Below are 24802 nucleotides of genomic sequence, written 5' to 3' on the forward strand. Positions count from 1 at the left end.
ATCTTGGCGTCGGGATTCTGACTGAAAGGATCTCGACTGTCGGGATTTCATACCGATCCCCCATGCTGCCTGCCTATTACTGTTAGACTGCAGCTGTCTGTTTTTCTATGTGTTACTTTGTGTTGTCTGTACATTGGGCCCAATTCTGAGACGGACGCTAATGCTAGCCCACCGGCGTCTTGGCAAATCCAATCGACTACGTACAGAGACGCAGCATCGGTTGTAGATCAGTCCATAGTCGTCCTTCTGGGTAACCCTATTAACGCGCAGAATAGCCGCAGAAGCTGAGATGCCGGAGTCATTTTTACTGCGTATGGAATCGCAGTCGCAGGCAGAGACACTCCCTGGAAGCGGTCGCCACACGCCTTCATTTGAGTCGCCACCTCCTTCCCGTTGCCGCCCATAACTGGTCCCTGTCTGCCAATCACTTTGCGAATAAATCCTCTCTGCGAGTGACAATGAATATTAAACTTGACGCGTGCGCAGTGCGACTCAGATGAATGCCCAAATCACCGATAATCGCTTAACATCGGCATCGCGCCTATCTCTGAAACAGGCTTAGCGTACCGGAGGCAAACGCAGGGCTTCTTGAGGGGTGTGTCAAAATCTTTGCGGAGGGCAGTCTGCCCTATCGGTATCACATGGGGCCAATGCAGGCAACTCCGTTGTAAAACCTCGTAGGACCCTGTGACGGGCACAGTTTAAAGTAGGAAGTTTCTGGATGTCACTTTTAATACTGATATTTAAACTAGTTTACAACTGAGAAAGAAGGGTCAGCATTAAATGGGCTCTTGCAGCAGATTTCTGGGGTCAGCTCAGAGTGCAGACTGTGCCCAATGTCTACAATGTGATTAACTAGATCTATTTATTTTATGGAAGATCACAGGATAAATATTGATTGTCACTAGTGTCAGATAAGGGGCTGGTGATAAGCGGCCAGGCTATACCTTGGAGTGTGTACCCAGCATAAGACCAGTGTTCACTGAGTACATCTGGCTCAGGGTCGTATTTATTCTGCAGGACTGAATCTGAGGTCTGGCTGGGTGTACTCTTATAACAGGCACTGACAATTGTAGATCGTACAAGGCCAATCATGGAACTGGTCAGGTAACAGTGGGCCTGATTCAGAGCAGGACGCTATTTGCGCTCGCTCGTTCAGAAAAAGGGGCCGGCTATTTAAATTGAGCGCTCGCTCTTTGCTGTCTGTTGACGCCTCTATGTCTGAGCGAGCGAGCGAACGAAACATGCGCTCGCTATTTTGTAAAGACGCCCCCTGGCCGCTCGCATCCTACGTCATATCCGCTATTTTCTTGATTAATCGAGTACATCGAAAGGCGTCTGAACTGCTCGCAGTGCTTGTGGTAGGATTTTCCTACCGCAATCATGCGAACAGTTCAGGCTAAGAAACAACCAAGTGACGTGGTCGATGACGCTGCTTTGTTAATTATGCACACCCTTAAAACGCCCGTTTTGACCGTTTGGCACGCCTGAGTTCGGATCACCACTCCCCGTTTTCAAGCACCTTCCCCTGTTACCACCCACAAACGCCTCATCCTGTCACTCAAATTAGCAGGCACTCGCTATTTTGCGAGCGCTCGATTTCCGACCGCAATGACTGGTTGGCACATGCGCATTACGACCCAAATGCATGCGCAGATGTGCGTACATCGCTCGGAGCGAACGAGCGGCCGCTTACGAGGGGTTCGGAATCAGGCCCAGTATGCGGGTATAAGTATTTATCTTGTATATGACTGTCACAGATTAAAGCTTTATCTTTAACCAAAGGCATAACTAGGTATTTAAAGGCCCCATAGAAAAGTTTGTAAGGGCCTTTATGTACCACCCATTGGTAAAAATATTTATATAACACATGAAACTTTGACAAGGAAGATGAGCCCCCCTCAGCTCTGAGCCCCATAGCAGCTGTACCACTTGCACCTATGGTTATTACGGCCACGTCTTTAACTATGGTGATTGGCGAGTGCTCACTGTGACCCATCATATAGCCAGTCTGCGTTATCTTTCTTCTGCAGTTCTCCGGGCCACTCGCAAGGTGTTGCATTAGTCGCTGTAATGTTCAGGCTGTAGGGCCTATTTATCAAGCCACTTTCTATTACAGTCATATGGAGACTGCAGTTATCGGTGCTATAACAATAGCCTAACACCGGCGATGTCACAGCTAATTAGTGCTGCAGTCTCTGTTATGCTGAATGGAGAATGCTGTCTGGCTCCTGTTTGCCGAGCTGTGGTAATCGGAGCTTGGCCCGTTAGCCAATGCCATTTTCAGATGTCAGTAGCCGCCTTGTGCCTAGTATGGAGGCATCCTCGCAGGAGAGGGATTTTGTGCTTGAACGGTGGAAACAAATATTTAACTGTGAGAGTCCCATACCAGCGGTGGGAGGCACCTACCAAGGGCATAATACGAGCGACGCCAAACATGGCTGCAGGTTGTGCATATGCCTCAGTTTTACACCAAGATTGCACCTTTATGTTGCAGAAACACCTTAGAGCCATGTGTAAAGATAATAAGCATCCAACGCATTTCATTGACACACAATTATTTGTATTATTATTATTATTGTAAACTCTATTAATGACTGGGAGCAGTGAAAGATGTTTGCACTCTGCGTTTACAAATATAATTGGAGGGTGACATATTGAGCCATGTGCCGCCATATTGGGCCATGTGCCGCCATTTTCCTTTACACTGCTGACCAATAAGAATTGTGCAGAGAAATAAGGGAGTTTTAGAAGGATAACACTGTGACCTGTATTGAAAAACACAAAATAATATAAAAACCCTATATTTAGAGTATATATTCCCCCAGAAGCATTGCACAGGTATTTATCTGTATATTCTGAGTATACAGATAAATACCTTTGCAATGCTTCTGAGGAAGCCAGAATAATTCTGGTTGCTAATTAATCATTATCACGTTTATTGCGTTTTCTTTACATCTTTCCACCAAATGAACAACAGCACAGGCGCATTAAAAACGCAGGAGACAAGAAAACTCCCTCAGCAGCAGCAATGGCAGGAGTGCAATGCCTAAAGACTACATTTCCCGGCAGCCTTTGCGTCAGATAACAAACGCAGACGTGGGTGAAGAAAGATGGCGCCCGTCGGCTTCAGTCTCCGTCTCAGTTCGCGCATGCGCCGCTGCTGTGTAAGCGTGTGAGAGTGGCCAGGGAGGCAGAGCACAGACTGTCAGTGGTGGCAGAGAGCCTGGGCTGCTGGAGTTGGGTGACTGTGTGCAGGGGCTCCTGGCATGGGCAGAGGGGTGTGCCAGAGACAGCCAGGAACAGGTAAGGTGACCCTCTCTCTATGGGGTGGCTCTATTTTCCTTGGGAGTCTCTGTCTTGCATTAGGGGGACCTAACAGGTGTTTCTGCTGTCTGTGCATAGGTAGATGCCAAGCAGGCATGACTGGGCACCAGGGGCTGGCACCTTACTCCTGGTATATGTTTCCATAGGGTGGAGCATTTATGCCTGTGTGCCTACTTGCAGAAACATATGTTTGTGTGTGTGTGTGTGTATATATATATATATATGTGTGTGTATATATATGTGTGTGTGTGTGTGTATAACTATATGTGTATATGTATGTAAGTATATATTATACTGTAACTATGCCTACACTTGTAATTATGTGAAAATGTTAGTTCTCTCACTTTGTTCATCTTTTGCTATGTGTGTAAAATGCTGATAGAGATATATATATATATATATATATATATATATATATATATATATATTTTTTTTTCACACACCTACATACTGTGGGGTTGCAGGCTGCAGCAATTGTCGTCTTACCACACATATAGCTTCTGCATTATCAGGAAGTGTCACATTGCTATACACTAAGTTCCTGCATGCACTGTACATACATAGCGTGTACATCAGTGGATCCTGCACTCATTCACCTGTAGGCTGGCTTCCTGGCTGGTACATTCTGTGCTGCTGACCCTCGCCAGTGCCTGCTAATGCCCCTCGCCAGTGCATGGTAATGCCCCTCGCCAGTGCCTGCTAATGCCCCATAGTTTAACTTTTTGCTGATTTTCCTAGAGGTAAACAGCTCTATTCAGCAATAGGGAAAGTGTAGAGAATATCCAGGGGACTCTGTCACTGCCAGGGGGGCAGCTGTGGCTCCCAGCACTTTCGGGTTATTAGCGGAAGATGCCATATGTCCCACTACAACTTGCACTCTATGACACATGTATGATAGGTGTTATGTAGCAACTTGGAGCTTATTGGATATGACACTGTGTCAAAGTGACCTTTTAGTATTCAGGTGGGTGTGTGTGTGTTCCAGCAGCTGATCGTATTATAAGTAATGTGTATAATAATTAGTAATATGTATCCAGGTTATAAGCTCTAATAACCGCATGGGTGTCATGCTTATTACATATGTGCTCTAACAGTGCCCCGGGACTGGGTTACTTGTATTGTGCGTTGTATAGGTTGGAGATTGTGTGACCCTCAGGCAGTGTAGCCACAATTTTTGATTTAAAGTCTGACTTTTATCTGTGTGTTTGCTGAATTTCAGGCTGGTGTCAGCACATATAGAGCGTACCCACAGTCATCTGTGCGCCCCCTAATTATTATTATTATTCACAGACCTGCAGGACGCAGTGAGGGTTATGCTCTGTATCATTGCAGGTTACTGAGATGTACCATTGCTGGGCTGCAGTTCTTACTTAATGGCTGATCTTTAATGATGGCCTGGACAGTGGCACCTTATTAAGCTGCCTTCGGTCTCGCATGGATTATTTAGCATTTATATAACCTGCCAGAGTTCTATGCGGGGAGTCTTTTGGGTGAGTTTGGAATTTGTCTTTTTTTTTTTAATTTTTTATTATTCTTTTTTGTTTTGTTGTTATTTTCAGTGGTGTCATTTCCGCAGCTTAATGAGCCCTTTTGCGTGTTTACTATACATTTCTCGTTAACCCCTTGCTGAAAGGGTTACATCCATGTGCCCGCTGTGGCGTGAGCTAACTTGACCTATTTGTGCTGCATTACATTTCCTTACAGACCAGATAATGTTATGTTCCCTCTGTCAGGGGGAGATTGCTGGGATTACAACCAATCGCCGAGCAGCCGGGGCGGCGGGGGTTTATGTACTAATGTCCTTTTGAGAATGCAAAACGTTAATCCCCCATTTTAATGTCTTTTAATCCGAATTGTCTGAGTATTTTGTAGCCATTCTCGGAGCAGGGGGAGAGCTTCCCCTGACTGCTTTAGAGGGGAGTGAAGTTTGAATTAAGCAACGCTGGAATGTGACCCAGGATTGTATACTAGAAAATCCAGTTAGAACAACAGGCTTCTAAATGACCCCTTCAGCTCCAAATGAGAAGAGAACACCTGTGTACATATGAAGAGACACATTCTGACAATTCTGGACAACATATCTGAATTATACCCATAACACATGACTGTTTTTTTATTTTATGCGTGTGCAGTTATTTAATTATGGCAAATCCACCACTGTAATAAATTCGCATATAGAACAGCGGGCGACCGGTTTAGTGCAGAGGATAAAAGGTTTTCCTGATATCTGTTTATCTGTCTGATTCAAGGGAGTTCCGTGCGCTATCTGCTGACTTATCCATTTTGTATGTAGAGAGGGGTGGACTGATTTCAGCCGTTTTGAAAAAAATTAAATAAAAATAAAATTTAGTTCAAATTTTTGAATGTAAAAACCAAAAACACTTTAAATCTATCTTTGATTACGGACAGTGATATTGGTGTAATTAGATGCACTCGTGACACGTGAAGACCCGCAGCCACAGTCTCTGCAAAGCAATACATTGGCACCGTTATATATGCAGGGCGGGTACCATGACTGTACCTGTATTAAGGCTCATTTTACATGAATGGGCAGCGTGAACACAATGGAAATAAAATGCTTGTCTGTTGCAGCACATGCGTTTTACCTATGGCGAGGTCACATCACAGATGGTAAAACGCGCATATTAGGTGGCTGCAGGGTTTGTGCATTTAAACCTAAAGAAATAGTAAGCGTTACAGGTATGATGTCACAGATCAGGGGCTAGCTTTGCATTGGCAATTGCTACAGTAGCGTGTATAACCGGGATATGGGCTGAAAAGCAGGATGTATTGTAAGTATTTGGTGTACAGTACACGGAGTTACTCCAGATAACAATAGCCTGCAAGGCCACATTATCCCTCTGGCTGAATTACATTGGCTGTTGTTCAACTCATGACTGTACATTTTACATGAAGATAAATCTACGGCTTAGACAGGTCTCTGCCTACTTGTCCGGAAGACTCGCTGGAGCAGGTCTGAAGCCTGCACTTGGGGAAAGGACGGATAGTTAACTATTTAACGCTCCAGCAAAAACTCACTGGGAAAATGGCGGCGGCCCGTATTATGAATTCCTATTAATCTTTATACCCGAATGTCACTATTTAGCGTTGCGTACGCACAAGAAATAATTGCTTTCCAGACTTTGATTGTGGTTCCAAAGCATAAAAAGATATTATTCACATAAAAGCAGATAGTTACACGCCTTGATCTATAACACAATTAGCGCAAAGGTTATACAAAATGCAAGGTACAGTCGATACATACGCATGCGCTCTGGATCCAGATTTCCCGGCATCAACTATGAAACCTCCGCCAACAGAAAGAAAGATGACTAACTACCAGATCTAGAGTGCTTGCATATGTACCCTTGCAGAGATAGGCAATCCATAACTTGCAAACGCATGTTGCGATTTCCTTGCCGATGGAACCGGAAGTCTGCAAATAAACAGTGGTTTAGAATAGCACCAAACATGGTCTGCTTATCATGTACTAAACTTTAGATACCAAATCTATGTATTTCACAATAGACTTGATAACGTATCAAACCTCTAATATTAACCTTAATGCTTAGGGAACCTTTTGGTATGTGTAAGGATATTGCGTATAGTCGCTAATATGCGTGGTGCGTTTTATGTGCAGTGTGTTTTAATAAACAGCGCAACTGTGCGCTGTGCGTCTTGTATATTATATGTATGCTTTAATGTGCGTATGGGGTATGGTAGGACCTTTAACAATATGCGGTAGCAATGCAGTCGCACAATGCTAATAATAGCATATTAGCATTTCACACAATGGTTTCATGCTGACGACGCAAGATGGCGTCGTCAGGGGCAACATAAAATGGCGTCGCCCGATATTAACTTGAGATCTGGTCTCAGCCAATCATCCGGCTTCGACAGTATAGACCCTTCTTCAGGTGCGCCCAATGACCCATGTAGTAGGGCATGTGTGACCATGCCAGCCGAGTAACCTGTATTCCCCTGTGCATGATTGAGGAAATCCGCAAAACATGGCCTGTTGGGGGGCATGCCATGAGGGAGTTTGAGAGTCAATTAAACCCAACTCTTTATCCAAGAAGTTCTATGATTGATCCCCAAATTATCGAGAATAATGGCAATTATTATATACATATAAAAACATCTCATGGGGTAATCCCACCTTGGCTCAATCCTCCTCACTTACCCCCCCCCCCTGGCTATTGCACCCACCCGGAGCTGCCCCTGTTACCTACATGTCCCGAGGGCCTCGGTTGCAGCACTGCAGACGGGTAGCCATCCCACACCAGGTGCTTTTATGATGTCTCTGTACTGATTGGGGGTCCCAGGGTCATAATCCCTACCAATGTACTAGTCTGTAGGGAGCAAAACGCCACCCAAAAGGTGGGAAATTCAAGCAATCAATGACCTTAACTATTCGTATTAATAGCCTGGAATGGAGTATAATGTATTTTGATGTATATAAGTCACTACATTGAGGGCGCTGTGCATGGTTAAACAGCTAGCAAGGCTGATAATCTATAGATAAGTTACTGAACCGCAGGCGTTAATGATTGTAACTTTTTTTTTTTATTTGTCGATTTCATCTCCGATGTTTGTTGCTGAAATAATTGTCCTGATAGTCAGGTTGGTGTCATAATTATGTGGATTTTCTCCGTCCGTCTCACTAAGCTATAGGCAGCCGCATATCCCCGATTAGCTGATAGTGTTGCGTTTAGGTCAGACAGGCAGTAATTGGTCCCCTCAGGGATTAGAGTGGGGGGATGTCGCCAAGTAGTAGCTGACACAGTGTAGTGATACAGGCCTCATTGATATTCCCTAAGTTACTTACGAGTTTGTTCTGCTATGATATTTACCATTACCGCTCGCCGCGGCTTCTGATTTATTCTTTACTTGAATTTATCAATGATGTGCTCGCCGGCGAGCGGTAGTGAAAATCAACCCATCAGCGCTTGTTTCGATTTTTTAGCTGCGCTGACGAATGAAGCGGTCTTTTTTTTTTTTCCCCGAGTTTGGCGCATGCGCCGTGTATCTTGCTGGACACCGAGGATTACGATATTACAGCCTCAAACAACGGGTTTCTTTCTGCCTTGAGGCTGTTGCCAGGATACAGCGGCACAGGTGACCTCCCCGAGGCAGGGACCCCTACAACCACCCTGTAATTATACAGGGGGCGCAGGCTGCGGAGTGCTATGTGCGGCACCGGCCGCACACTGGGTCCGAGCGGAGATAATGGCACATGGCGGCCATGGGCTGCCGGTGCCGCGGGACTGAGCCGCAATGGGTATAGACCCGTATGCCAGGGCTGCCGGATCGGGACCGCAGCGCTTGTGAGCGCTGTTTTACACATGCTGGACCCTGGAGAATTGAAAATAAGACGATGAGCGTTAAGTTACAAATACCGCTGGTTGTAAAGTAACAACTCTGTAATTTCTAATATACATATGAAAACTAAATAGCGCTGCATTACAACAGCGCTATCAATAATGATAAATAGGGCTGGACAGCGCCTCAGAGGGTACAGCCCCTCCTGCAGAGGAGTGAAATGGGTGGGGCTTAGTGGCTGGAGAGTGCCTCAGAGGGTACAGCCCCTCCTGCAGTGAAGTGAAATGGGTGGGGCTTAGTGGCTGGACAGCGCCTCAGAGGGTACAGCCCCTCCTGCAGTGGAGTGAAATGGGTGGGGCTTAGTGGCTGGAGAGCACCTCAGAGGGTACAGCCCCTCCTGCAGTGGAGTGAAATGGGTGGGGGCTTAGTGGCTGGACAGCGCCTCAGAGGGTATAGCCCCTCCTGCAGTGGAGTGAAATGGGTGGGGCTTAGTGGCTGGAGAGCACCTCAGAGGGTATAGCCCCTCCTGCAGTGGAGTGAAATGGGTGGGGCTTAGTGGCTGGAGAGCGCCTCAGAGGGTGTGGGGGCGGGCCAGACAGAGCGGATCTCAGTCCAATTACAAAATTCCCCCCCCTAGGTTATTCTACCCAAACCCCCCCCGATATATTCTAATCTACCTAATTACCCCACCCCCATTGTATTCTACCCAATTACCCCGCTCTGTTCTGTTGTACCTGATTACCATCCCTCCCCCAATATTATTTCACCCATTTACTCCCACTATTCTAATCTACTTGATTACCACCCTCTGATATATTTACCCAATTTACCTCCCCTCTCTTCATTTCTACCAGATTACCACACCTATATTCTGTTCTGCCTTATTACTCCCCCTCTATTCTCTTCTACCCAATTACTCCCCCATCGCCTGGGCCGACATCAGGGAGGGGCAGCCGAGCCTGTAGTCCCGGGCCCGGAGAGAGCAGGGGCCCGGGTGGCAGCGGAGAAACAACGCAGCCAACGGCACTTAAAATATGACACCGGTCATGAGCCCATCACAGCTCACGGACTGGCAGCCAATCAGGAGTGGCCGCTCCTGATTGGCTGCCTGTCCGCGAGCTGTGATTGGCTTGCGGCTGGTGCCATATTTGAAGTACCGCCGGCACTGCTTTTAGCTGACTGCCAGTGCATATCTCTGCCCCCGCTCTCTCCGGACCAGACGAAGAAACCAGGTAGCCTGGTCCCTGGCCTGTTCCCTCCACCAAGTCCAGCCTTCCCTGCCCTGTGACTCCCCCCTACACCAGTCTTCCCTGCACTGACCCAGAAACTGTGGAGTAGGAGCCCAGTTTTTTAAAGTGAGGGGTCCCAGGGACCCACATTTGTTTTCACTTAGTGCGATCACTGGCGGGGATAGCAAAGGTTTGACCGCAGGGAATGAGGAGACCCCTTTCACACAGGATTTCTTTAAAATTCCAGCTTTTATCCGGCATTTGAGTGTCTGGACTTTCTGCCGGTTCTAGCCTGACCTCCCTTTCACACAGAAAACAGAAAAAGGGTCAACCCGGGTCAAAATTGCTGGGTCTCTGACCCTGGTAAAAAGCAGGGCCGGAGACCGGGAATTATGACCCGGGTTGACGCTATCACACAGAAAAATGACCCGTGTTGACCAGCAAATTACCAGTTAAAAATGCTTTACCCGGTAATTTTGTTTTCTGTGTGAAAGGGGTATTAGTGGTGCAGGGTTGGACTGGCCCACAGGGGTACAGGGGAAATCCCCGGTGGACCCCATTACCTGAGCTCCCACCCCCTCCTCTAGGGGGCCAGGTTCCAGACTGTGCTCTTGAATTATACATTGTTACTTTATTATAGGGACGGTTACCTGATTGAGCAGGCCACTGATAAACATGGATGCTTGGTGCACTTCTATAGAAACTACACCAAGATTCACCTAATGGTTTGCCAAGCATCTGTGGTGGCTAGCCACACCCCTTCTGGTGGCTGACCACACCCCTTCTGGTGGCTGACCACACCCCTTAAGCATGAGCCCATACCACTGCATCCCCCCCAGTGGGCCCTTCTTGCCCCAGTCCGACATTGTAGTGATAGGTTATGCTGAGATAGATCTCACAGTGCTAATTTCAGCCATGGAATATAATCACAGCCTCCTATGTGGATCATTTGTTGTTCTTGTTATTTTTCTGTATACTTTTATCAGAATATAGATCCAAGCTAACAGCTAACACCCCCACCCCTCCCCACCACCCTTCCCCGCTATATATATATATATATATATATATATATATATTCGGGTAAAATTAAGTTTTGAGCACATCAACATTTTTCTCATTAAATATATGTTTAATGGGGCTATTATAATAAAAGTTTCACCAAATGTCAGCAACAACCCATGCAATCCACCCATGCAAGGTAATCAAACCATAGATGTCCATAAATTAAGTTATGTGTAATAGGGAAAAGTATTGAACACATGAAGAAAGGGAGGTATAAAAAGGCATGGAAAGCCAAGACACCAGCTTAAATCTATCAGTAATTAGAAAGCAATCCTGCCCCTTGTCAGTGCAAATTAATATAAGCTGGTTCAGTCCCAAATGATGACCTATAAAAAGCAGTCTCATTACCAAGGTGTCCCATAAGAAACATCCCATCTCATGATGGGTAAAAGCAAAGAGCTCTCTAAAGACCTTCACAACCTTATAGTTGTAAAACCTACTGATGGCATTGGTTACAGAAAGATTTCTAAACTTCTGAATGTTCCAGTGAGCACTGTTGGGGCCATAATCCGGAAGTGGAAAGAACATCATTTCACCATAAACCGGCCACGACCAGGTGCTTCTCACAAGATTTCTGACAGAGGAGTGAAAAGAATTATCAGAAAAGTTGTCCAAGAGCCAAGGACCACTTGTGGAGAGCTTCAGAAAGACCTGGAATTAGCAGGTACAATTGTTTAAAAGATAACAATAAGTAATGCACTCAACCGGCATGGTCTGTATGCACGCTCACCACGCAAGATTCCATTGCTGAAGAAAAAGCATGTTGAAGATCGTTTGAAGTTTGCTGCACAACATTTGGACAAGCCTGTGAAATACTGGGAGAATATAGGCCCTCATTCAGAGGCGCTCGCAAGAAGCGAGCGCTCGTTCTGAATGAGGGCGGCCGCTTGTATTTTTAAGTGCGGCCTCCTGGTCGCTAGCTAAGCTGTGGGATACCACCCGCAGCTTTAGTGACCGACCAGGTTGAAGGTCGCGATAGTTAAGACCATCGCGACCATCGGGGCTTGCGACGAGACCCTAAGGTTGGGTCTCGGCAACCGCAAGCCCGAGGGAGCTTCCTGCTGTGATCGTGCAGGAAGCTCCCCACTGACATCACTGCTGATGTCAGTGCGGCCGCCCACAAAACGGCACGCGTTCCTTAAGGAACGCCTCAGTTTGTGAAACCACCCCCCCCCCGCCACACCTACAAAACTGGCCGCGTTGTCGATCAACATCGACAGCCGGCCCTTTTCTAGTGAGCTCTGGAGCAAGAGAGTTTCTCTCTCGCTCCGGGGCTTGCGCACGCGCAGTGCGGCCGCTGCGCGTGCGCAGGACCTAAACATCGACCCGGTTGCGAGCGCTCAGCGCTTGCGACCGGGTCTGAATGAGGACCATAGTCTGGTCAGATGAGACCAAAATGTAACTCTTTGGATGCCATAATACACACCATATTTGAAGGAGAAATGGCACTGCACATCACCTCAAAAAACCATACCAACAGTGAAGTTTGGAGGTGGGGACATTGATGTGGGGCTGTTTTTCAGCATACGGTACTGGCATACTTCATATGATTGAAGGAAGGATGAATAGAAAAATGTACAGAGACATTCTTGATAAAAATCTGCTGCCATCTCCCAGGATACTGAAGATAAAACGAGGGCGCACATTACAGACAATGATCCCAGACACACAGACAAGGACACTCTCAATTGGTTTCAGAGAAAGAAAATAAAGCTGCTAGAATGGCCCAGCCAATCACCTGACTTGTATCCAATTGAAAATCTTTGGAAAGAACTAAAGATCAGAAGGTCTGGTTCAGACCCGTTAGCTATGACGCGAACGCTCGCAGCTGTCCGATAGTCGCTATCTGCGTATGCATAACATTGCGCGCGCGCAAACCAATGCGAGAGATCTGCATAGACTGCCCAGCAGAGTAAGTGACAGGAGGGGCCGTTTGTGGGTAGTGATAGGGGTTGACCACTGGAAACGGGAGAGTGGAGGTGCGAACGCAGGCGTGCCTGAGTGTCTCTACGCCGTTTCAGAGGCGTGCATAATTAAAAGGCAGGGTCATAATACACGTCACCTGGTGGGATTTCACTCTGAAGTGATGGCAGTTCTTGCGGCAGGTTACAGGCAACCTTAAGCGCTGCGTTCACTGATGATGGTACCCGATGTGCCGATGTTTGCATACACTTCCTGGCGATGACGTGCGCTAGTGGGCGTCTTAAGACAGGCTGGTGGGCGTCTACATGCACAAAGCGATCGCACGCCAAGACATAGTGGGCGTGCTTATGCCTTGCGATTGCCTGCCATGCCGTCACTTAGCCGAATTTGCATACGCTGGGAGCGAGCGGGTCTGAATGAGCTCCCGAGTTCATAGAAGAGGCCACGGAAACTTCAAGATTTGAAGACTGTTTGCGTGGAAGAATGGGCCAAACTCACACCTGAGCAATGCGTGCGTCTAGTTTCTCCATACAGGAGGCGTCTTGTAGCTGTCATTACCAACAAAGGCTTTTGTACGAAGTATTAAATAAATGACAGTAAGCGCGTTCATTACCTTTTCCCTGTGTCATTTCACATTATTACACGTAACTTAATTTACGGACATCTATGGCTTGAGTGGATTGCATGGGATGTTGCTGACATTTCATCCTTACCATGTAAACATGGACGGCTGATTCATATTCCGTCACCACATCTCAAGTCTTTATTCATTAATGCACCCCGAGGTGAGGTGGCCGACTCCTCTATACAATTACATTAAAGAACACTTTATATTTAGATTTCTTTTATGCCATTTTAGCTGCAATCTCCCAGCAAATAGTGCTGTTCTTTTATGATTATTATTATCCTCCCTCTGTCTTGTCACACTGATTACCAGCCTAATCTTCCCATCAGATGGCTCTCGTCGCACCCCCTCCTCGCCCCGCAGCCTTGGCTCTGTGCGAGGTGACTCATCTATTCATCCTGTGCTATATTGTTTGCAGGTTTCCAGCATCCTAGCACCAGACAGCTCCGTCTTCAACAGGTAACAATGGCGCATTAGGGACACGGATAACGCCGGGATTAAGATGAGGTTGTCAGATGGTGGCACGTTTTACGTTTTGCTCAGTTGGTAGAGTCTGGGAACCGGGCAGGTGCCTGGGGCAGACCTGTTTATGGGGGCAGCTTAGAAATGGTTCCATATTAATTCTGTAGACCTATGGATACCAGTATGATAAATGACTAAGATGACCATTCTGGATGCGTGTGTGTATTCTTGTATTATGACCGTACTGCCGGCCTCAATGCCACCGATTTCTTGGCTCTTGGGTTAACGCTGGGTACACCACACTGGACGTTATAACAATCAAACGTACAATATATTGCGAGCGTGTCGGCGGGTCTGTATCACACCTATAAGTCTGTGAACTATGCCATTCACAGACTTATCGCGTGGGCTCTGCAGTGCATTTGGACACGGAGAGTGTGGTATTTAGTGGGCGTTACTAGATGGTAACAGGGTGGCAAGGCAGACATGGGTGTATTGCTGGTAGCGTCTGCGTCGACAGATGCACCACTGCTCACGCAGTACGCCACACTCAGACGAAGAGACTGCCCCTGCCATAGGGCTGGTGCAAGTTTCGGTGGTTGGCCTAAAGACGCACCGAGACATGCGCTGCGGCAAAAGAGGCAGCCGTCTGCGTGCGACTCAGAATGAGCCCCACAGTGGGCACTGACCTGTTGAGATGGAACCGCCAGGTGCGTGCGTTACCTGGGCATCGGCAAATGAGATTACGGCTCTGGCTGAGAAACCCGGTCCTGAGGATACAGTGACTGGCAATGAATGAAAGGAACTTTCACTCTACTGCCCAGAGTCTGTAAGTGCGGCGCTGGCCACGCACCGCTCAGTGCGCTGCCAGACGGAGCAGAGGGGGCTCGTGTCGTGTAGACTGAACACAGGGGCCCCCTCCTCTCTAGAAACGCCCCTGAGTATACCATAGTAACATCTGACAAAAAGGTCTAAAAACACTGAAGCAGCAAACTTTGTGAAAACCAACACTTGTAGTAAAAACAGTGTAGTGTGTTTTATTCCTGAGGAGGCCAATGTAGTGTGTTTTATTCCTGAGGAGGCCAATGTAGTGTGTTTTATTCCTGTGGAGGCCAATGTAGTGTGTTTTATTCCTGAGGAGGCCAATGTAGTGTGTTTTATTCCTGAGGAGGCCAATGTAGTGTGTTTTATTCCTGTGGAGGCCAATGTAGTGTGTTTTATTCCTGTGGAGGCCAATGTAGTGTGTTTTATTCCTGTGGAGGCCAATGTAGTGTGTTTTATTCCTGAGGAGGCCAATGTAGTGTGTTTTATTCCTGTGGAGGCCAATGTAGTGTGTTTTATTCCTGTGGAGGCCAATGTAGTGTGTTTTATTCCTGTGGAGGCCAATGTAGTGTGTTTTATTCCTGTGGAGGCCAATGTAGTGTGTTTTATTCCTGTGGAGGCCAATGTAGTGTGTTTTATTCCTGAGGAGGCCAATGTAGTGTGTTTTATTCCTGTGGAGGCCAATGTAGTGTGTTTTATTCCTGTGGAGGCCAATGTAGTGTGTTTTATTCCTGAGGAGGCCAATGTAGTGTGTTTTATTCCTGAGGAGGCCAATGTAGTGTGTTTTATTCCTGAGGAGGCCAATGTAGTGTGTTTTATTCCTGAGGAGGCCAATGTAGTGTGTTTTATTCCTGAGGAGGCCAATGTAGTGTGTTTTATTCCTGAGGAGGCCAATGTAGTGTGTTTTATTCCTGAGGAGGCCAATGTAGTGTGTTTTATTCCTGAGGAGGCCAATGTAGTGTGTTTTATTCCTGTGGAGGCCAATGTAGTGTGTTTTATTCCTGAGGAGGCCAATGTAGTGTGTTTTATTCCTGAGGAGGCCAATGTAGTGTGTTTTATTCCTGTGGAGGCCAATGGTAGTGTGTTTTATTCCTGAGGAGGCCAATGTAGTGTGTTTTATTCCTGAGGAGGCCAATGTAGTGTGTTTTATTCCTGAGGAGGCCAATGTAGTGTGTTTTATTCCTGTGGAGGCCAATGTAGTGTGTTTTATTCCTGAGGAGGCCAATGTAGTGTGTTTTATTCCTGTGGAGGCCAATGTAGTGTGTTTTATTCCTGTGGAGGCCAATGTAGTGTGTTTTATTCCTGTGGAGGCCAATGTAGTGTGTTTTATTCCTGTGGAGGCCAATGTAGTGTGTTTTATGGAGGCCAATGTAGTGTGTTTTATGGAGGCCAGTGTAGTGTGTTTTATTCCCGTGGAGGCCAGTGTAGTGTGTTTTATTCCCGTGGAGGCCAGTGTAGTGTGTTTTATTCCCGTGGAGGCCAGTGTAGTGTGTTTTATTCTCGTGGAGGCCAGTGTAGGGTGTTTTATTCCCGTGGAGGCCAGTGTAGGGTGTTTTATTCCCGCGGAGGCCAGTGTAGGGTGTTTTATTCCCGTGGAGGCCAATGTAGTGCGTTTTATTCAAGTGGAGGCCAATGTAGTGTGTATATTTTTTTCTTAGAGCCATTGTTTGTTTTTTCATAGGTGGTGTACGACGCATAGTGTGCCTTGGCAATTTAAAAATCTTGTGTAGTCTGCCTCGAGTTGAAAACCACTGTGTTAGAGGGTGAAAGTGATAATTACAGTATACATTTTCAGGAAAAGGCTGTGAGCTGCTCAACCGGAAAAACAGAGCGGACAGGGAAATGTTTGGTGAATGTTTTCTGCAGAAGTTTCCCGTACAGTAGCTTATTCCTGTTGTGCAGATGTAGAGGTTTGTCCGGAATTGGTAACTGGCTGCAAATAAGTGATCTCATGGGGCTCCATAAGAGGGGTCAGCCTATGACCATACACTCCATAGGGCGGGGTCAGCCTGTGACCATACACTCCATAGGTGGGCTCAGCCTGTGACCATACACTCCATAGGTGGGCTCAGCCTGTGACCATACACTCCTTAGGTGGGCTCAGCCTGTGACCATACACTCCATAGGTGGGCTCTATAGGTGGGCTCAGCCTGTGACCATACACTCTATAGGTGGGCTCAGCCTGTGACCATACACTCTATAGGTGGGCTCAGCCTGTGACCATACACTCTATAGGTGGGCTCAGCCTGTGACCATACACTCCATAGGTGGGCTCAGCCTGTGACCATACACTCCATAGGTGGGCTCAGCCTGTGACCATACACTCCATAGGTGGGCTCAGCCTGTGACCATACACTCCATAGGTGGGCTCAGCCTGTGACCATACACTCCATAGGTGGGCTCAGCCTGTGACCATACACTCCATAGGTGGGCTCAGCCTGTGACCATACACTCCATAGGTGGGCTCAGCCTGTGACCATACACTCCATAGGTGGGCTCAGCCTGTGACCATACACTCCATAGGTGGGCTCAGCCTGTGACCATACACTCCATAGGTGGGCTCAGCCTGTGACCATACACTCCATAGGTGGGCTCAGCCTGTGACCATACACTCCATAGGTGGAGTCAGGAATGGGATCTTCTCGCCATTTGCACTTGAAGTTCTAGTTCCGTGGATTTTAAAACTAGTTAATTAATTGTTGTCAACCATATTTGAAAGATTGCCAATTAGCAATCTCACCAATTTGAGTGGGTTTAATGGTCATAATGGCCCCACAAGGCGAGAAAGAAATCTTCAAAATCCAGAATCGCTCTATGGGGCCAATTAAGTTTTCTCAAAACTATTTTTTTAACTATCCAGTTCTCTTTGTGTTCTATATTATCTATATTCCATTTTGTGGCCTGAATTATTGGCTGAATGTGCTCGCACTTTAGCTGGGTAACAAATTTAGTAACACTAAGAAAGTTTTATAAAAAAAAAACAACTAGTTTTATTATTTTATTTTATTTTTTTTAAGTTTTTATTGATTAAAAAATGTAAATGTGGGCGCATTGGCTTGTTGCAAATGACTGATGCCATTATTGCTGATTGGGGTAAGTACGGCTGGTTGCCATATACAGATGACATTAGTAGGAGACACCACCCACAAATGTACAGAATAAATTGTGTTATTTCAGTCGCCATTGGTATCGCGTTTGCGGGGCAAAACAAAATCAGAAGTGTAATCTGCATGTGTGCTTCTGCGTCTGATATGTGTCTCACATGTAGTATAGCTATGGCAGATATACGCCATAAATGCATTTGCATGGGCTTGTAATTGCTTCCAAATTCATACAGCATAGAGATTTTCTTATTCATTTCAATGTGTTTGTCTATCTCTTACATGTAGATCTTTTATACCAATGTCTAGATAGACCCCACACGGTAGACAGTCAAAACAGGGACAAAAGGTCGACACACTTCTTTTTGCCTAACCCTAATCTTCACCCTAATCCACACTCTCACTCCCGGTCCCTAACCCTAACCGTCCCTCCTAGTGCCTAACCCTAACCATCGGGGTAAGTGCCTAACCGTCCCTCCTAGTGCCTAACCCAACCATCGGGGTAAGTGCCTAACCGTCCCTCCTAGTGCCTAACCCTAACCATCGGGGTAAGAGCCTAACCGTCCCTCCTAGTGCCTAACCATCGGGGTAAGTGCCTAACCCTAACCATCGGGGTAAGAGCCTAACCGTCCCTCCTAGTGCCTAACCCTAACCATCGGGGTAAGTGCCTACCGTCCCTCCTAGTGCCTAACCCAACCATCGGGGTAAGTGCCTAACCATCCCTCCTAGTGCCTAACCCTAACCATCGGGGTAAGTGCCTAACCGTCCCTCCTAGTGCCTAACCCTAACCATCGGGGTAAGAGCCTAACCGTCCCTCCTAGTGCCTAACCATCGGGGTAAGTGCCTAACCCTAACCATCGGGGTAAGAGCCTAACCGTCCCTCCTAGTGCCTAACCCTAACCATCGGGGTAAGTGCCTACCGTCCCTCCTAGTGCCTAACCCTAACCATCGGGGTAAGAGCCTAACCGTCCCTCCTAGTGCCTAACCCAACCATCGGGGTAAGTGCCTAACCGTCCCTCCTAGTGCCTAACCCTAACCATCGGGGTAAGTGCCTACCGTCCCTCCTAGTGCCTAACCCTAACCATCAGGGTAAGAGCCTAACCGTCCCTCCTAGTGCCTAGCCCTAACCATCGGAGTAAGAGCCTAACCGTCCCTCCTAGTGCCTAACCCTAACCATCGGGGTAAGAGCCTAACCCTCCCTCCAAGTGCCTAACCCTAACCATCGGGGTAAGAGCCTAACCCTCCCTCCAAGTGCCTAACCCTAACCATCGGGGTAAGAGCCTAACCCTCCCTCTTAGTGCCTAACCCTAACCATCCCTCCTAAGGCCTAAACCTAACCCTCTGGTAAGTGTCTAGCCCTAAACCTAACCCCCCCAAAAAAACAATTAAGTGTTGACCAGCCTACTGACTGACAATGTCTAGATAAACACCATATAATAAACAACCTTTTTAATGTAGACTGGATCCCATTTTCAATAACCCATTAATGTCAGAGGGATTTCCAGTGCTCCACTAGAACTGACCTAGAAATCAATAAACAGCGCTAGACAGAAAGGTTCCCACTGAAACAGGAAACCTTAAGTGGAAACCAGTACCAGGCTGGTAACAGTGAGTGTGGGAATTGGCACATCAGCGGGCTAGAGTGTCCATGGGGGGAGCAGACAAGCCGCCAGGAGGCTGCACTACCCCATATCGCATACACCGCTCCCCATACCCTCGCTCACCCCTCCATTATAACATAAAATCCTCTATCTTATTCCTCACCCATTGTAACCCAATTCCATCAATGTGCCCTCAGAAAACGTAGCTTGCGTGCACACCGCCCATGTGCCACCCCGTTAACACCCATTCATCCGCAAGTGATGTACCTGAAACGCGTAGGGTTCTGATTTGCCCGTGGATGTGTAAAGTTATGCTCGCAGTGCGAAAACTCGCAAGTTCCATCTGCAAAATAATTTTGCGCGCAAAAGGGAGATGTGCGCTCAGTGGTCCAGAATAAGGTGACGCTGACATGACGCACGTCCAGCGACTCTGCGCTCACTGCAGAAATGGTCAGTTATTTGCATGTAATGATCAGTGGCAGCTGCCTGCGAGGTGTAAATGTACCTGCGATGTTTGTGTGGTGAGAGAGTCCTCCTACAGTACGTCAGATGGCCAATCCAACCAGATCCAACCCTGGTTTGTACATACAAGGCTTTCTACACATTCTGTGACCATGCCGACTACAAGCAAATTGTTCTGCCAACATTTGTTTTTATTTGAGGTGCTCTAGTTGTATAGCTTTGCATAGGGGCCCTGTCACATGAGTGGCCCACGTGACCAGTAGCGCTATACAGACTGGTGGCAGCAGTGCCTTCACCCAACACTCACACCTATGTCACGGTGTGCCCTGGGCACAGACTGCTATGTAGCCTATCCTATTCATGTGACCGCGGACACAAAGCCCCTCTCCCCCACCCCTTACCGGCCGCACACATGGTGCCACACCTATCTCACCAATGTCACTGTGTGTCCTGTGCACAGACTGTTATGTAACCTATCCTATTCATGTGACCGTGGGCTCTAAACACCTCTCCCCCCACCCCTTACCAGCCGCACACATGGTCACTATCTCACCAATGTCACTGTGTGCCCTGTGCACAGACTGCTATGTAGCCTATCCTATTCATGTGACCGCAGGCCCAAAGCACCTCTCCCCCCACCTCTTACCAGCCACACACATGGTGCCACACCTATCCCTAACATGTATGAGATTCCTAATTCAGGGGTTGTGCAGTGCCACCCGAGGTCCTGAGTATAATGGTATATAGTATATAATACAGTGTAATAGTCAGTGTTTGCATTGTGATATAAAGGCAGGGAAGTATTCGGGACATCTGCGCTGAACGTGCGTCTGTTCACGCTCGCATAGTGTGACTCTTCATGCGTGTTGGCAGGCACGGGCACTGTGTACGCTCCCGCCCCCGTATGTTGTGCATATGGGCATCTGTTCCGTGCCACACAAAAGCTCCCCGATAGCTGCTGCTCTATTTCATGTTATTATCTGGTTACTTCCGTCCTGAGCTACATGTTACACCGTGACTCATTCTCCTAATCTTACAGGAGACAGATGCCGGCTGGGAGCGCCAGCGACGTCTGTGCAGGATCAGGGGCCGCATCCCTCATACTGGGATAGAGCTGCCATGATCCCTTTATCTGCAGGGACAGTCCCAGTCCCTGTTTTATGGCAACTGGATGCAATTCTCAGTATCTCTTCTTATTATATATGTACAAACACCTGCACAGTACCATCTATCCTGTTCTGTACACGGAAAGTAATTCTCAGTATCTGTTCTCATGACCTGTGTATAAATACCCTGCGCTACCCTTGTCCTGTATACCGGATGCAATTCTCAGTATCTGTTCTCATGACCTGTGTATAAATAACCTGCGCTACCCTTGTCCTGTATACTGGATGTAATTCTCAGTATCTGTACTTATTATGTGTGTATGAACAGCGGCACAGTACCACCACCTTTGTCTTATACACTGGATGCAATTCTCAGTAGCTGTTCTCATGACCTGTGTATAAATACCTGCGCTATCCTTGTCCTGTATACCGGATGCAATTCTCAGTATCTGTACTTATTATGTGTGTATGAACAGCGGCACAGTACCACCACCTTTGTCTTATATACCGGATGCAATTCTCAGTAGCTGTTCTCATGACCTGTGTATAAATAACCTGTGCTACCCTTGTCCTGTATACTGGATGTAATTCTCAGTATCTGTACTTATTATGTGTGTACGAACAGCGGCACAGTACCACCACCTTTGTCTTATATACCGGATGCAATTCTCAGTATCTGTTCTCATGACCTGTGTATAAATAACCTGCGCTACCCTTGTCCTGTATACTGGATGTAATTCTCAGTATCTGTACTTATGTGTGTATGAACAGCGGCACAGTACCACTACCTTTGTCTTATACACTGGATGCAATTCTCAGTATCTGTTCTTATTCTCTGTATTTTAACTGCTGCCCAGGACCATTACCCTTGCCCTCTATGCTGGATTTCATTCTCATTACCTGTTCTTATGTGTACCAGCAGTTGCACTGTGCCATTTCCATTGTTCTGCATACTTGAGGGAATTCTCAGTATCTGTTCTTGGTATCTGTGTACAAACACCTGCATAGCAGCACTGCCCTTGCCCTCTTTTTGCGTCATGCGTCCTTTAGGTTGGCCGCCCACTGGTGTTAGTAAAACCGTGTACGTACAGCGCACACGTCTTGGTCACACTGTAGTGACTCCCACCTTGCAGCTGTGCAGTGGGGGGAGTATGCTGTCATATGGGTGAGGGGTTCCTTTCTTGTACCATGCTTTTACTAGATACTGGAAATATAATTTCTTATGCCAGTGAGTAACCGGGCAAAGGCTGGAGGAGAAGCCGTAGGAATCGGTAGGACTCTTCCCGGCACCTAAAAGTACTCCTCAGGCAGATGTCAGAAAGTAGTATTGTTGCATTAATTGTTACGTTGCCATAGTGTCAGGATCAGCGCACGGTCCTTTGTCTCTTTCCACATGGTGAAAACCTGCTAGGACACAGGCTTAATGATTTACGCGTCCACCGCTGAGGCCCAAATTGCCCACCTGCCCTTGGAGCAGGCCGTGGCTTGTTACCTGTTGCAGGACTAAAGGTTCCAGCGTTCCCTGGTGGCGAGCGCGGATTATACCCCGGCACAATACAGCAGGACAGAATGTAGCTGCTCTGAGCGCTTTGAAACTGGAAGAATGGATTTTTGCCAACAGAATAGTTTTGATCTCGCCTGTGAGATGAAGCGACATAGAAATCGCCTTTCTGGAGTTGTCGTTTGTGCTCTCACGCAGCGACTCGGAGGAGCCTCTGAGGGCGCAGAGAGGGACGGTAATTAGGCGGCTGGTTATACCCCAATTAAACACAGCTGGTCAGTTTCAGGAGCTGAAAGGTGGCGATAGCGCTTTGCAGCCGTACATTACACTAATGCTATTTTCAGCCTTACCTCACCGCTTAGGAACGATTGTTCTGTCCTCCCGCAAGGCGGGAAGCGGCTGTCTGTGATGGTAAATAAATCACTTACGTACAGACAGACACAGTATACACAGCATGTTAGCGGGAGAATTTATATCCTATACTGAGGTATGTTTTATATTTCCTGCTACATAACGTGAACACGCACACATATACAGTACACATGTGTCATACCTGCTGTCCTTTGTCATGTTTCACTGAAAATAATCTGAAATCGCTTCCTAAGACCGTTGGGAAACTGCGGAATCCGATAAAAAATGAATCTTCGGCTGTCTAGGGGCCTTAACCTCGTTTTTCTCGCCAGTATGAGAATATATAGTAAACCGGGGAATGGTCTGGCCAAATTACAGTGTCCTAATGTCCTCTGTAATAATAATAAGCGTAATGCCTGCAACAATAAATTCTGCTCTACAGTAGGCCCGGTGGGGGGTGCTAAGAAAATGAAGTCGATGCCCAGTGGAGATGAGGTTTGCTTAAAGCATTCTGTAATGGAGAATTAACGTTCCCTCAAGCAATGAGAGCGTTTTATTTGGTCAGTCGTGGCGAGGTGAGAAAGGCTTGTGCCGGGATTCCCAGACGGTCGGGCTGCAGACTGACGCTAGAGGGACTCAGACGCCAGCGTTATATGGCCGCCAGTGGGATCATTGAGTTTGGATTGCAGTTCTGATTGATACGTCTGTGTAGAAAGATTGCTATTCCTTAACTTTGTGTAGTCGGCCTTCTAAATAAAATAAAAATAAACCTGGGGTAATGTTTGGAAATGTGTTTTGGAGAGGAAGCTGGGGTTGGTCTGTGCAGGCCGTCGGTTTTGTGGGAAAGATCATTGAAAATCACCCGGCATTTGCAAAGCGTATTGTGACAGAGAATTCACACTTACCCCCATCATCACGCCCCTTATCACCCCCTCCATGGTGCTTTTATTCACACTGGTTTCTGTATGTGACCGACAAGAGAAAATGGGGTCTAAGGGCCTGATTCAGAGCCGGTCGCTATTTGCGGTCGTTCGTTCCAAAAAAAGGGGTGGCTATTCAAATGAACCGTTCGCTCTTTGCGGTCTGTTCACGCCTCTATGTCTGAACGAGCGAACAAGACTTGCGGTCGTTTTTTGGAAAACTACTCCCCCTGGCCGCTCGCATCCTACGTCATGTCCGCTATTTATTAGATTAATCGAGTACATCGACCAGCGTATGAACTGCTCGCTATTCTTGTGGTTGGTTTTTCCTACCACAAATTTGCGAGCAGTTCTGACTATAAAATAACCCAGTGACGTGGTCAGTGACGCTGCTGTATTAATTATGCACACCCATAAAACGCCCGTTTTGACCTTTAAGCACGCCTGCGTTCTGATCTCCACTCCCCGTTTTCAAGCACCTTCCCCTGTTACCACCCACATACGCCTCCTCCTGTCACTCATATTAGCAGGCATTCGCTATTTAGCGAACAAACGATTTTCGGCCGCAATGACTGGTTCGCGCATGCGTATTACGATCCGTACGCATGCGCAGTTGGGCAAACATCGCTCGGGACGAACGAGCGGCCGCTTACGAGCGGCTCTGAATCAGGCCCTAAGTGAAGACCTGTTACAAAGGTAATGGTGCCCATATACAAGATGGCTACCGGAAGATCACCTTCTGGTAATGCTCCAGGGTTATTGGCACAATGCATAATAAAGGCAGCCAGGGATAATCCAGCCCTGAAAAGTAGATTTATTTTTCACCTTCTATCATTTATTTTTCAGTATAATGTGCTTTGGAGGGAGAAATTTAAATCTCAATGGAAAGGGTGTTTTTTTTTGTGGGGGTAAGAGTTGGGGGCATCGGAAGGGGTGGTCATACCCCTTGATGCCACTACCCTCTTCTTTGCGGTGGCGCACGCATGTT

General features: G+C 47.2%; 1 protein-coding gene across 3 annotated transcripts in view; it reads left to right on the forward strand.

Annotated features, from left to right (window-relative positions):
- The first annotated feature begins 3133 nt into the window (after positions 1-3133).
- KIAA0513 (KIAA0513 ortholog) overlaps positions 3134-24802 on the forward strand; it is a 67757-nt gene continuing 46088 nt past the window's right edge. For 2 of the 3 annotated variants that reach the window (XM_088448019.1, XM_088448021.1), the window contains exon 1: positions 3134-3306. The gene's annotated coding sequence lies outside the window, so the exon portion shown is untranslated. Of the gene's footprint in view, positions 3307-13919; positions 13948-24802 lie in introns of those variants that run through there. The other variant, XM_088448020.1, reaches the window with a different exon arrangement.

Source organism: Taudactylus pleione, unplaced genomic scaffold, assembly GCF_031769625.1.
Source record: "Taudactylus pleione unplaced genomic scaffold, aTauple2 ptg000447l, whole genome shotgun sequence".
NCBI classification, from domain to species: Eukaryota; Metazoa; Chordata; class Amphibia; order Anura; family Myobatrachidae; genus Taudactylus; species Taudactylus pleione.